The following is a 14267-nucleotide window of genomic DNA, read 5'->3' as shown; positions in this document are numbered from 1 at the left end:
TCCTCCTCCTTCCTGATATGTTTTTCAGTACAGATAGGTATGAGACTTTTTGTCTCTTTCTTGCTGTGAAACAGTTTGAAAATCGTTCAGTGGGTAGTAGGTACGTGTGTTATAATATAATTAAAATTATTCATTCTCACGCTCTCCTCTCTCCAGCAACATTTTTTTCGACTGTAAAATTTTCTCATCATGATATTTTCAGTACAATTTTGCAGTTTTGATGCAGCTGAAAAATTATTTGAAAACGAATTTACTTCAGTAAAATGCTGAAAAAAGTGTTTATGGAAATACAAGTACATATTATTTCCTGATTTTTTATACAGGATGTCCTCTGTGAAACAGCTCGAAAAACCATGCTTCAAAATTCTCGTAATCAATATATTTTCTGGTTTGGAAAAAACATATAATTTGAAAGAAGAAACTGCTGTGAGGGAAATTTCAACTGGGGAGTGATTTTTTAGTTCTTCCTGTCTTTCCCTTCTCACGTTAGTATCATCACATCCGAATGCTGTCATTGGAGGATTTTAATCGAATGAACTACGTATGCACTTTACTTACTAGGTAGTAGGTACCTAATGAGTTCTTTTTTTTGTGGCATCCATTTCATTTTGGGCCCCCTCCTCTCCTCTAACCACCCAGTTTTCGAATTCTAGAAAAATGGATGCGAAAGATGTATAATTTGTGTCGAATTTTCTCTTCTCTTGTCCCCTCTCCCTCTCGCCCTTTTGACCAGTATAATTGGCTGAAGATGATCATATGAATTACCTGTTGGCTGTTGAAACGTATGAAAATTTAGATCGTTACAAACGTGTTGTTATAAATTGGCCCTTCTTCATACCTACCCCTCCCCACCAACATGAGTTTTCACTGTGATATGCTCCATTACGAAGGTAAATGTTACAATATACGGGATGGTTTGATTTGCTGGTTGTGTTATTATGATCTTTCTTTCATTTTTTTAAATTTTATTCAATTATTTATTTTCATATTATTTTTTTTTGTATGTTTTGCTGGATTTGTAAAGATTAGTACTTACTTACGTGCAAATGAAAATAAACGATGACAATTTTTCTTGAATTTATTATGTGATTTTTATTGTAAGTTACATAGGGTACGTTAATTTTTGATGATTGAAGTGTGATTGTTGGTTTCTTGTTATGAATGGTCGCATTGTGTTTGTATTTGGGCGTTTGGGGCGGGGGGGGTCTCATCTAATCAAATTTGGGATTTCCCATCGATAATGATAAATATTTAGTTCGTATTTTCCTGAGTTCTATGATGTTTTTTTGCATAGTTCAGTGGAGGAGAAGAAGGAGGAGAGGTTCTCCTTGGGTTCGAACTTCGAAGAGAGGTGAAGGGGGTTTTCCCGGTGAATTTGGGGGCTTTGATTCGCATTTCTCGGAGTGAAGCATGATTATTGGGTCAATTAAGAGATTAGAATTTTTTCAGAGAATGAAAAAGTTTTGTAAATGAAGTTGCCCATTTTTTGAAAGTCTTTGAAGCCACTTTTGACTATTGAAGTTTTTTTTTAGTCAACCAATTCTGATTGTGATGAGAAATTTCTGATTTTGTGACAGTAAGCTGGTTTTTTCGAATTTTAAAAAGATTTGTTTTGACGAATTGTCGATCCATCTGAAAAGTCAATCCTCCCTGACCCGTTTTACAGTTACATACTTGTAGGTATATAGTTACTCGTACAAAGTGATATTGTAATATGTAATGCATGATCCTCAGAAAACGTGTCAAATTTTGAGATTCGATCAGAATTTTTTGCTTTTTTAAAAAATTATCTGAAGTTTATTTTCTGAACAAATTTCTAAATTTTAATAAGGTATCGAGTATTTGAAATTATTGTGAAATTTCGCACAAATTTTGGCAACTGGTTTTTTCCTCTATTTTCTGATACTTTAAATTTGAGAAAAATTCTGATAGCAAGATCGTTAAATTTTGACTGGAGTTAGTTTCTATGGATGTACTTGAAGATGTTATAGCCTTTCCACGCTAAGGAAGTCAATGCTTCTACAACACTAATCGTGGGGAATAAATTTTGAGCAGGAGAAAAAGTAAAATCGTGAAGCTATACTGAGTTTACTTTCTCTCGATTCAAATTTTGACCCACGTCTTCGATGAGTGATGAAGTATTGCTGTACTTGGCTTGGAAAGACGATAAAATATAAAGTATGTTCTGAATGGCTTATGGTATTGTTATTTTTCAGGATTGATATTATTTATTCGTAACTCGTAAGCGACGAAAACAACCGCGTCCGCGTTCTGTACTTCGTAAATCGTCGTCGAAAGAAGAATTTATCTGAGCAAGACCGTCGAGTTGAGTCCAGTCGTCGAGAATCTGAAAAGGTAAGTGATGAATTTGTGTTTTTTTTTTTGTTTTTTTTTTTTGAGAATTCGTTTAGTTATTTTGTGGGATCCAAAAGTCCTTACTGACTTCATGCAGATTAGGTATTAATGTATTTCAGCCGAAAAGTATCGTCGAATAAGGCAAATTTTTGCTATTTCCGGTCTGCATAAATTCTCTTGAATAGGCTCGGTGAGGTCAAAATTGTTCTGTTCGGTTCCCATTTTATGCATTTTTTGGTTTCTGTGTCGAAGAAGAGTGCAGTGAATGGAAAATAAAATCATGATAAAATTTGGTGATCATTGATTTATTTCCTGAAAATGCGTTTTTCTCCTTAATTTGTGAACGATCAAATGTACAAATACCAATTTTCAACATTTTCTGAGAATTTTCTTCCTCTTCTTTCCTAATTAGTTAGCTTTAATATTCTGATATGTACCTCGAATGTGATTGGAGTACCTACTTTATTTTCCAATTTGAAATTTTTTTGAGATGAAACATGTTTAGCTCTTGGGGGTGTTGAATTTGGAGCTTTCAAAAGACACCCCCCCCCTCCCCGGATTGTATCCTTAACCTCATTTGTATCTATAGTTTGTAGAATAATTTATGAAGCTTGCAGCTGATGACTTTAAAAAATTGCCACACTCCCGCCCCTCATTTCAATATTTAAAAACTTGGGGGAAAATTTGATCAATTTCAAAAACTTGAAAATGTTTTCATCTGACTTTAATGAACTTGAACAAAATGGTGATAATTTCATGATATTTGTTAGATTTTTTTAAATCTGAAAAAATCACCAATTTTTGATATTTTGGTAGGTATTATGTTAGACTATTGACCCCCCCCCCCCCCCCAAAAAAATGTTTCAATGTCAGACATTGAGAATTTGTGAATTTCTGACATTTTTACCCACATTGAAATAGACTTCTATAGATAATTATTCAATCCGAATTTTGGGAACTTGAAAACAAATCAATGAATAGGTAGCTAAAATCATTCAAAAATGGCTTTTTGATATTCTGCCAGTTCACTTAAAATTTTAAGCATTGAGCCAACTTGATTAAAAAATATATTCATGATGTAAAATTTTCCTTGGAGGTGGTTTGTTTTGTACTACCTACTTGAAAAAATGAAAATGATTTTGGAAGTAAAGCCAAACTTCTCGAAATATGTAGTTTAAAAAAATTGCAAAAGTGGCCCCAGAACACCCTACATTTTTTTAAAAAGTGAGTAAAATTGGTGAATTTTGAAACAATTTTTTCATTTAAATACTTACGAGTAATTATTACTTAAATAATTCTTATTTTGGAAAAATCAGTGTTACCATTTTTCAAAAATTTGATGATTTTTTTTAAAAGGATAAAATTAACGTCAACTTGAAATAATTTTTAAAAAAATCACTGCTTCGATATAACGATATTTTTGATCTGATACATTTGAGGGGGTGAGGGGGATGTCTTTGGGTTTCATTTCTTTAGAGACTGTAGAACTTCTGAATGACGTTGGAATTATGAGTTTTCTGATTAACGTTTGTCAAAAGATTACACTTTTGAATTACTACATCTTGTCCACCTGCAGTTTTGAATTTCGACCATCTTCTTGAAAAATCACTGAAATTTTGGGGCAACTAGGACCTCTTCAATGTAACTACGAATTTAATTCAATAAATCAAACCCACACAATTCCTACTCTTATTTACGTCGACATATTACACGTGTTTCTGTACAGAGAAAAAAAGAAACAAAAGAAATGAGTCTCAGTTTCAAACGCATATTTTAACATACACTCCGGCGAAGACAAAATCACCTCCCCTGCTCCTCCACCCTCTTCTTATATCGTTTTCTCAACGTCTTAGCATTTTCGACGCTTTCAAAGGGACGACGACGATGAAGAGGGTTGAAGAAAAAACCTCGCACGAAATTAAATCCTTTTAAGATTTTTATTGGCTGCGCGAATTAGAACACGACGTATTACAACCTGGCGGCGTTTTAGCTGTAGGTATACGAGACTATAGTTCGTATATATACGAGTACGTTGGCAAGCTTTTGGAAAAAGCTTATGAAAGTTTTCCGTGTACTCAGCCGGTTATACGAGGTGTTACCAGTTCACGGGGAAAAAGTTAACTTATTGGATTGCGGCGTTTACTTATGCATTCCATCTTTCCTCACTTTGTTCTTGGGCTCAGAGTATACAGAAAGGCGAAGAGCCCGTATACCTATCTATATAGTTCGGCGTAGTGGTGGTGGCGGCAAAATGGATATACAAAGCGTACTCTTGTATGTTGTACATTAATAAAAAACCATCGGAACCGTACAAGCTGTGCTTATAAGCGCAGAGCGCGCCAAGGCGAAGAATTTAAAATTTAAATGTGCAGCAAGCCCCTTCTCTTGCGCTTCATCTTTATCGAAAATAGCAGAGAAAAGAATAAGAACGAGGAGGAAAAAAAAGAAAGAAAACAGTATTAAATAAAAGTGTAGGCGCTTTTTATTTTACGTATAGATCCCGCCTATTTTATGACTGGGATGTAACCATTTAACAAGGCAATTTTACAGGGCATGTGCTACATATTACCTATAAATCTGATCTGCCTACTCGAAGGACCTGGCACCTGTTAAGAAGGTGTCTCGAGATGGGAAATTCATCAGGGAGTCAAATTTCGAATCTTTTGAAGTGTCAAAATTGACAGTGGTGGCTCATTCAATTATCAAAATTTGATCATTTGGCCGAATATTCCGAAGGACCAAGCTCTGAATCAATTTCGGAAGTTCCAGAAGCTCATTTTTTATCTTTTTAGGCATATTCGATAGTTTTGATTTGCCCTTTCATCCCCTCTCTCGATTTTCGTGAAAGTCTCAGTCGAAATCGTCTCAACTAAATTCACCCAATTTTGGTATTTTGGCTTAATTTAATTTTGATGGCAGATTGAAGTCATATTTTTTTTTTTTTTTTGGAAATTGAAATAATTCGCAATGAAAAGTAAACCTACCTACAAAAAAGACGATACTGAGGAACATGGACAACTTACGTTAGCAGAAAATCAAGCCTGAAAAGCGTCACTTTGCGATTGTTTTTTTTTCAGTGTATAATTCCAGCTCCGCTACACCCTGCTGGCTTTTTTATCGTGGGCTCATTTTTTAGAGTGTGCTGTTAATGCCAGCGGATTCGCAAGCCACGTCACCATGCCAAAGCTATACGCTCTCATAACCGGCGAAATGTAATAAGATGTGTTACGACGGAGGATTTAAAGAGACTATAGTTTGATTGATGGAGTTATACTCCGGTTGTATTATCTGCTTAGTTAGTTTTGGAGATGAAGCTTTTGCAACTGCTGCGGTGTATTGAAAGTTTCCAGCTATGTGCAGAGATATTGTGTAGCCTATATTTATAGCCTTGAAGGAAGAAGGACTAAATGAGGTAATAAGATGAGTAAGATTGGGGTAGTTCGAGATGGATGGCAAAAAATTACGTATTATCGCGTTTTTTTATTGCATATACGAGTTGCTACGTTTATATCAATTCGAAGAAAAAGATATTTCATGGTGGAGGAAAATTGGCTTGTGCGAGAATTTTGAAATGTGACGTTTCGAGCAGTTCCTGTTTGGATTTTATGATGTACATAGATAGGGATGTGAGAGAAATGTGTGGCTGAAAGTGACGAGGAGTGTAATTACTGATCATGTGGACTTTGGGAACAGGTTTTTGATTCATGTTGAATTGAACGGAGTGGAATGAAACTAATTAATAAGGGAGCCCTTTTGTCACTTGATCAACCAATTTGCTCATTCCATTTTACCAAAAGCAGCTCACCAAAAAAAAAAGAAAATTGAGGATCCTAAATGCTTCAAAGTTGTCTACAAATATTGTACTTATGTATAAACCGATAAAAAATTCAACCGTCAGTTGTTATTTGAGAAAGTGTTATTTCTAGTTTCATTTTCAATTACAATCACGCCCAGCGTCAATTTTTGTAGCTTAAAGAGAAAAATTGTGATTTTTGGGACCTGCATTTTTCCAAAAAACATGATGAATTGTCAAAAATATGCCTTTTTTGTTCTAGTCAGAAGTGGCCTTCAAAAAACGATAGACTTACATGGTTCATATCTGACCATTATGAAAAATTCACAGAGTTTTATTTAGTCGCCCATTCGCACATTCTAGATTTTTGGGAATTTTTTTTTTTTGAAAAAAAAAGTCTAAAAAAACATTTTGAAAGTGACCCCCAAAAAGTGTTGGTATCTAGTTGAAATATGCTCTAGAAATAATATTCCCCGAGTTGAAGCTACCTACCTACCTCATTCCTCATTCCGATATTTTGAGGCATTTTTTTTTTTTTTTTTGAAAAATTTTGGTTCAGAAATAACTAAGTACATTTTTTTTTCCTCTCTTGTCGAAAATGGCCTTCAAAACGTTTCGTTGGTCGGAATATGATCTAGAAATGGGTTTTTCAGAATTATTGTAGTTGCCCAAATGCCCGATCACATTTTGAAATTTCAGGTATTTTTTCAAATTCTCCCCCCCCCTCATATTTTTTTTTTTCATTCGTACATATCAAAAGAAACGCATTGATAGTTGGAATATGACCTAGAAAAAAGAGTCGCAGAATCGTTGCAGCCCAATATGTTTCCAAATTGCACATTTTGATATTTTTGGGCCATTTTTTGAAAGAATCTGAGCTCAAAAAATACACTTTCTCTCACTTGTGTTAAACGTGGGCCAACAAAAGCATTGGCAGTTGGAATATGGTCTTAAAATACGATTTCCAGTTCCAGAGTTGTAACAGTGCAACTCTCATTTCGGGATTTCTACGCCTTTTCTCAAAAAAAAAAAGACGTTCAAAAATCACCATTATCCCCACTTGTGCCAAATTTTACAACTACTCTGGTAAAAAAAGAAGCAAAATCGGTGACTAAATGACCGAGAGGATCCTTTGTGAAAAAAGAAAGAAATTTGACAAAATTTATCCTGATTTTTTTTTGTTTCAAAAATAAAAATTTCGTCTTGCGTGGATATTTTAAAGTCCCTCACATCAGCTTTCAATTTCCTCTTGCATTTTTATAATATCTAAGGTTACCTAAATGAGTTTTTTACATGGATTTTGGCAGATTTTCGAGAATCTGGATTTTGGACGTTTTTTAAAATCTTTTTTTAAAGCACTTTTTAGATTCCATTCACCAACTTTCAAAACTTAAAAATCTTCTTCCTCTAAGTACATAAAATCCAAAATTCATTTTCAAAACCTACTACCCTCAGTACCCTGGCGGATTTTCATGGATTCTAAATCTGCCGAAATCTTTGTAAAAAAAAACACAATTATCTAATATGTAACACATTTTTTGATTTTTTTGAAAAAAAAAAACATTTCTCAAAACTTTTCAGACACCCTGTCAAGATATCAAAGTTTTTTTCCGAATTTTCTCATCACCCTGTAGGCTAGGCTGTAAGTGCGAATGTTCGAAAAAATTACATATAAAAGGAAAAACATGAATCATAATTCTTTGTGTGTAAAATCTTATCGCAAGTTGAGCATTTGTAGTTGTACCTGATACCTATATCCAATACAAAATGTCTTCGGCGATGACTCAGGTGACGCTATCGTTATCAAAAATAGAAGATACGATTCTCTATTATGCGTGTTGATTTTTTGTTCGTATTTCTCGATGCTGTAATGTCGTGTATAGATATTAGATACGTCTTTTAATTATAAAAAAATGCGGTATAAGATGCCATAATTACCAAATTCTCTCGTATACGCGCATAATTCGCTGTTTTATCGTGTACTGTGGGGTATTTTTTCGCGAATTTAGTCAATGGTTTTGTAGAGGGGGACGTTTTGTTTGTCGTTCTTTATCGAAATTTGACACGAGAGTATTTCATACTGTACTCGTATTAATAGTTTGATCTTGCTTTCGCGATTTTTTGAATCAATGCGTTTAAATGAACGTCATATGGGACTGGCAATGAGCTGTGCAGTTATATTCCATGCAGTTATTGAGAAAATGCAAGGTATGTGGTATGTGCCCTGCATGTCCTAAGTACTTAATGCAAATTAAATACGTAGGCGTGAGTGACGTAAGATGTTTCAGAAAAGTAGAGTAGATGATACTTATAAGAGGTGGGGGGAGTGAGGGGGTGTCTTGAGCAAATTCAGACATTTTGTGCGCTCCTTTGTCACTTCTGGAATGATTTGAACAACAGTCTCACAAACTGATTACTCGTGAAGGGTAGTGGGCTTTGATATCGGTAAAAGTTGAATCTTTTTTAGAAAATGCGTTCCAAAACTTCTCAGACTATGTAAGATCTTAGCTAGTAGCTACTCTTGTGAATTTTTGGCTATTTTTAATTAGTTTGAAATGTTATTTTTCAGTAATAAAATGCCATTTTTTGGTATTTTTGTATTGAATGAGTATTTTTTGTACAAAATTGATCAATATTAATTGTTTCCTACGTGTGAACGAATCTGCTGCCAAAATTAAATTTCATAATTTCCCTCCAATCTATAAGTACCTGTGGCGATTCATTTGTATCGACGAATACTTCCTAAAAACAAAAATTCACCGTTTTAGCAATTCCATCCGGCTACACCCTGGTATTTATTTCCAATTATGTACTTGAAAAATTATTCTCGAGTAGGTATTGAAAAAATAATCAAAGTTGTTGTCTAATTATCTACTCAGCCAGTAAAAACAATATTATTTCCTCGTCCTTTATTGGCTCAATAATGTCGAATTTCATCATTTTCAGCAGATTTGGGGATTTTAGTTTTAGTTCAATTTCTCCGATAAGCTAATTTTAGAATTTTTTTTGTTTCGCTCAACCTGTCAACCATCTGAAGAAACTGCTTGAAAAATGAGGAGGGAGGAGAAGGGAGGTGTTTAAAACAAATCAAAAAACATTCCTAAATGCTGTGACCGTATTTTTAAGAAATGGCTGGGAGAGAGGAGGCAGGGAGAAAAATCTTTAAAATAAGTCGAACTTTTCAGAATGATCTTTTTTTGGAAAGAGGAAGGGCTTCTTACGTTGAAACTGAATTTTCAATTGCTCAATTAATTTCTTCATCTCAGAGAGACGAATTATTGTAAACGTCAAATTGGTTCGAAATTGTGAAATTTAGTTTGTGGCGAAGAAAACGGAGAGGCCTGTACCTTTATGACTTAGTTATGTCGAGTAAAAAATAATTTTTCAAGAATTTCAATGTTTTTCTTTTCAAATTTTTTGGCGCGTCACTTGCCACATTTTATTTTTTGGCAAGTAGATATTTTGACCACACGTATTTCAAACTATGGTGGGGGGCAAAGGGGTCTGTGATTGAAAAAATTAACTAGTATTACAACTCATAGTCTTCAATTCGGTAATAGTTGAAGTTTCTTCTTTCAAAGTACCTACATAGTACCTACATACCTACATACATACAGAAGATCCCATTTCGAAAAATATTTTAGTGATAAAAAAAAGTTTGGTCTAGATACGTAGAAGATTTAAATCGTGCAACTAACTTTCACGAAGAAAGATCAACTTTTCATTTCAAGTACAAAAGTTGATAAAACCATATTTCAAAAACTCGGAAAAAAATATGTATTAGGCATTGGCTCATTTTTTCGATCAGATCTATCCAACCGCCCCGCCCCCGCTCTTTGCTGTCTAAAATGTGGTCAAAATTCTTTTTACCAAGAAATCATATCATCTTCAAATTTCGAAGATACTAAGTTCGAATATTCTACTATTCACTTTTAGTTTAACCCCCACCCATTTTTTAAAAAATTGACCAATGATGAGAATGCGATGTGACACATTGATTTTCGCTAATTTGAAAGCGTTGAGTTCAGATATCTATAAACTTTTTGAATTTGATCCCTTGAAGTCCTATGACCTCTTAGTTTAAAAAAAATTGAAACGTCAAGCTACATATTGCAATGTTTTGTTTCCATAAAAATCACCAAAAAGTCGCAAAAATCGTCCAGACTTTAAATTTTAAAAACTTCTTGCATTATATGAAAAGTTGATAAAAAAACGAGAAAAATTGGTAGATTTCAACTTGATAAGAAATTTTTATTTTCACGAATTTACACACACAATGTTTCGGCACACAGTGCCTTCATCAGGTGATGAGAAAAGACTGACGCTAGTGGAATAATACAAGTACGATGAATCGAGTAAACGAGATAAAATTATCTAATTGAAATGTACCAGAGCTTTATACGAGTCGAAGCCTGCCACATAGGTCTTTTTGTTGATACAATTCGGATTACTTAAAATATGTAGGACTTCGGTAGTTTTTCTCTTTTGCAAATTCTCACAACCCTTGTGTAAAATTTTAGCCTCGTCAAAATTAAATTTATGATTGTATTTAGCAGCATGTTCCGAGAGAGCAGTATTAGTTTTTCCATTTCTAACATCCAAATTGTGCCTATAGAGTCTGTCAGGGAGATGCTGTTTTGTTTCACCAACGTAATCAACATTACAGTTGTTACAGGTCACTTTGTATACAACATTACTCTGGCTCATGGGGGGAATTTTATTTTTAGTGTTAGAGAAAATTCTTTTACTAAGGGTGTTCGAATTTTTATAAGCGAAAGTGATAGCCGAATCCTCCTGCCTACACAACATTTCTATTTTTTTAGACGTTTTTCCTGCATAGTCAATACTTACAAATTTTTTTGGTTCATTGACAGAGTGAGTAACAGAGGGAGATTTTGGTTGAAAGAAAGCCTTTATTTGAGACTCTATCATTTTGAACGGATAATCGTTGGCTAAAGCTACGTTGTAAATTTCATTAATAAAGACCGATGTGGCAGGCTTCGACTCGTATAAAGCTCTGGTACATTTCAATTAGATAATTTTATCTCGTTTACTCGATTCATCGTACTTGTATTATTCCACTAGCGTCAGTCTTTTCTCATCACCTGATGAAGGCACGGTGTGCCGAAACATTGTGTGTGTAAATTCGTGAAAATAAAAATTTCTTATCAAGTTAAAATCTACCAATTTTTCTCGTTTTTTATTAACTTTTCATATAAGGTAAAGTACCAGTTGCGGATATCGACACCAGTTATGGATAATCATTTTGTAGCGCTCTATGTGACCAAAAAAAAAAAAAAAAATGATATCTCTTTCTTCGTTATTAGGTTAACATGTGTACAACTTTACATCGTGATTCTCAACTCCGAAGTCCTAATAAAAAAATTCTGAAAAAAAAGTGCAAAATTTTCGGTGACTTTCGAGGTGTTTCATTTTGTAAAATTTTGAAAAAATGGAAAAAGGTAAATAAATTTGTTATTTTTTGCGGTTGGTGGACTATTCTGATAGCAAATAAGTCAAAGAATCCGTTTTTGAGGGTTTCAAAATTTTTCGCGAATGTTTAGTCACATTGGTACATGCTTATTTGATGAGGTATAAAATGTGTGATATTTGAGCATGTTTTCAAATTTTGAGTACTAGTGTGGCTTAAACATTACTTATTTATGGTGTAGACTGTATTTCCAGTAAATTTTTTTCTAAATTTGAAAAAAAAATTTCTATCCTCAAGCGGGACCTATCCGCAACCGGGCCCTAAATTTTTTAGCTCGGACCTATCCTCAACCGGGCTTTTATTTTCTAGATCAATTTAGAGAAAATAGACGAATTTGGGCGCTATGGCCAGTTGAAATTTGATGTTCATCATAGAGTATGCTGATTTACTCACTTATTTAAGTGTTGTAAAAACAATTTTTTCTTGTTTTTTTTTTTTTTTTCAAGTTCATATAGCTTTGATTCTTTTTAATTACAATAAAATACGTTTTATAGCAAAATAGCACCAAATTTGAACTTATTCCAGATGGGGCCCGGTTGCGGATAATGGATTTTTCTATCCTCAATTGGTACTTTTTTTTTTCTTGAAAAACTTGGAACCAAAAAATTTTTTTTCTGTTTGGACAAGATAGTATGATAGTTTAGGGTGTATTCAACGCGTGTATTTTTTTTCATAAGAAATGGTTGAATTATCCGCAACCGGGCCTGAAGTCCGGTTGCGGATAATTTGAGGGTTTTTTGAATGGCTCTGTAAAATAGAGGTTTCGATAAAAAAATTTGTTTTTCATATATTTTGTGCAGAAAGCTTCACTTTACACATACAAACCATCAGATTAAAAAAAGGTTCAAAATTGGGCCCAAAAAAAATTGTTGAAAAAACCTATCCATAACTGGTACTTTACCTTATTATAATACTTGATTTTTGATGAATTTTTTTATCGTAATTCTTGCATTATTATCCCATGCTTCAATCGTAGCTAGTGCTACCATTAAATGCCAAATTATCATTTTAAATAGGTAACCATAAAAATTCAAAATTTCAAAAGCTTAAAGTTTGAGTTTTGGTGGTCGAAAAACTGACTTTTCACATCAAAAATGACGTTTTTTCACTTCTGAGGAGTTGTGAATTTTTATCTTTCGAGTGATTTTGCTCTCGTTTCCTTTAGGGCATTTAAGTATGTGTATTTTCAAGAATACCTATTATAATTTTCTGGAAAGTATTGTTAGATTGCTGGAGGAGCAGGACCGTCGAGAGAGGGGGGCAAAGAGGACAGTTTACCCCGGATTCGCTCAAATTTTTTGCCATGTCCTTGGAGTATGTATTTCATACATTTTATTATGTCACATGGAAACTAGTAAAGTTGCCCAAACCCCTCCCCCCACAAAAAAGTGTGAGTCTTATTGGAAACCTAGTGGTTTTTTCTCGTTAAAAATTGGGGAGGGGGTGCTGGAAAAAAAATTGCGAAAAGTCGCGATTCTTGAATATTAAATTTTGGTAGACACCTTGACTTAATACTCGTATCAAGTTGAGCTTATTAGAAAAATTTATATTTTTTTCGATTTTGAATTTATGGAAGTTTCAAATATGGAATTTTTTTCGTTTGAGGAGATAGGAATTGCCTCGAGGAAAGCGATGCCAAAAGTTTTCAAAAATTCGAATTTTTGATAGCTTAAAAACAATGTTCTTGAAAAATTTGTTAATTTTTTTTTTTGCTTTAAATTGAATGTTGGGCTTTTGTGTATGTTTTTAGTATAAACATGAGGCCCTGAAGACCACTTGGTGTCTGGGGCCCCTTGGTAATCCCCAGGTTCATCACAGGACAGTCTACCTCTGAAGAGCGGGGGGGGGGGTTGTCTCAGAGGATATTTTTTTGCTTTTACGTTCTCCATTGGTACTAACCCTCTCCTCAACCTCAACCTTCTCCTCCTCCTGGTAAATTTGATCTTTCACCTTGCCACCATCACCTTTAGGTGATCTGGCGTTTCACTACATACATATAAGTTCTCTACTGGTTCACTTACGAAATAAATCTTTTTTATTTCAACTTCGCGAAGTAAGATTCCAATTTATTGGCAATTCAATGCGAACCAAGCTTTAGTAGATGGAAATTTTTATGCAAGAGGGCGGTATTCAACGTAGGGTCCTAGGGGGTGCATAGGGGGACGTATTCTCTTATTGGTGGATATAATCATGCCCTAGCAGGTTGCATGCTTTAGGTATTAGGTGCATGTATGTTCATGCAGGGTGAGAAAGGGTGAAAAGAAAGCAAAGAAGGCAGAATTGAATTACGTATAGGTATAGTGATTTTGATACCTATACGTATCGCATCGTCATCTTCGTACCATCTTCATCGCGTGTAGGGCAATGCGAATCCAATCCTATCGGATCGTTCTTCTCTCTTTAAGGATCATGGGTTTATACTCGTACAATGACGACAGTTTAGCATTTTGAGAAAAGTAGTGGGAGTTTTTACAAGGGGGAGGTTTTCCCGAAACGATGTATGTACCTACAGATGAAGCCGGGGGGCAGGGCAGGGACCGCATATATGGCAAATATACCCTGTACTGCACCTGTCTCGCGGATAAACGAGGCTTTGATGCGCGTATATCGAGTGGTATAGGTTGTTCG

At 34.5% G+C, this 14267-nt stretch overlaps 1 long non-coding RNA gene across 2 annotated transcripts in view; it reads left to right on the top strand.

Moving 5' to 3' along the window:
• The window catches only part of LOC135837358 (uncharacterized), a 294134-nt gene that overhangs the window by 2713 nt on the left and 277154 nt on the right, over window positions 1-14267 (top strand). For both annotated transcript variants that reach the window (XR_010557172.1, XR_010557173.1), the window contains exon 2: window positions 2217-2355. This is a non-coding gene — a long non-coding RNA (uncharacterized LOC135837358). The remainder of the gene's footprint in view (window positions 1-2216; window positions 2356-14267) is intronic.

Source organism: Planococcus citri, chromosome 2 (genome assembly GCF_950023065.1).
Source record: "Planococcus citri chromosome 2, ihPlaCitr1.1, whole genome shotgun sequence".
Lineage (NCBI taxonomy): Eukaryota > Metazoa > Arthropoda > Insecta > Hemiptera > Pseudococcidae > Planococcus > Planococcus citri.
Note: the sequence above shows the minus strand (reverse complement) of the source record. Positions and strands in the feature narration are given on the sequence as shown.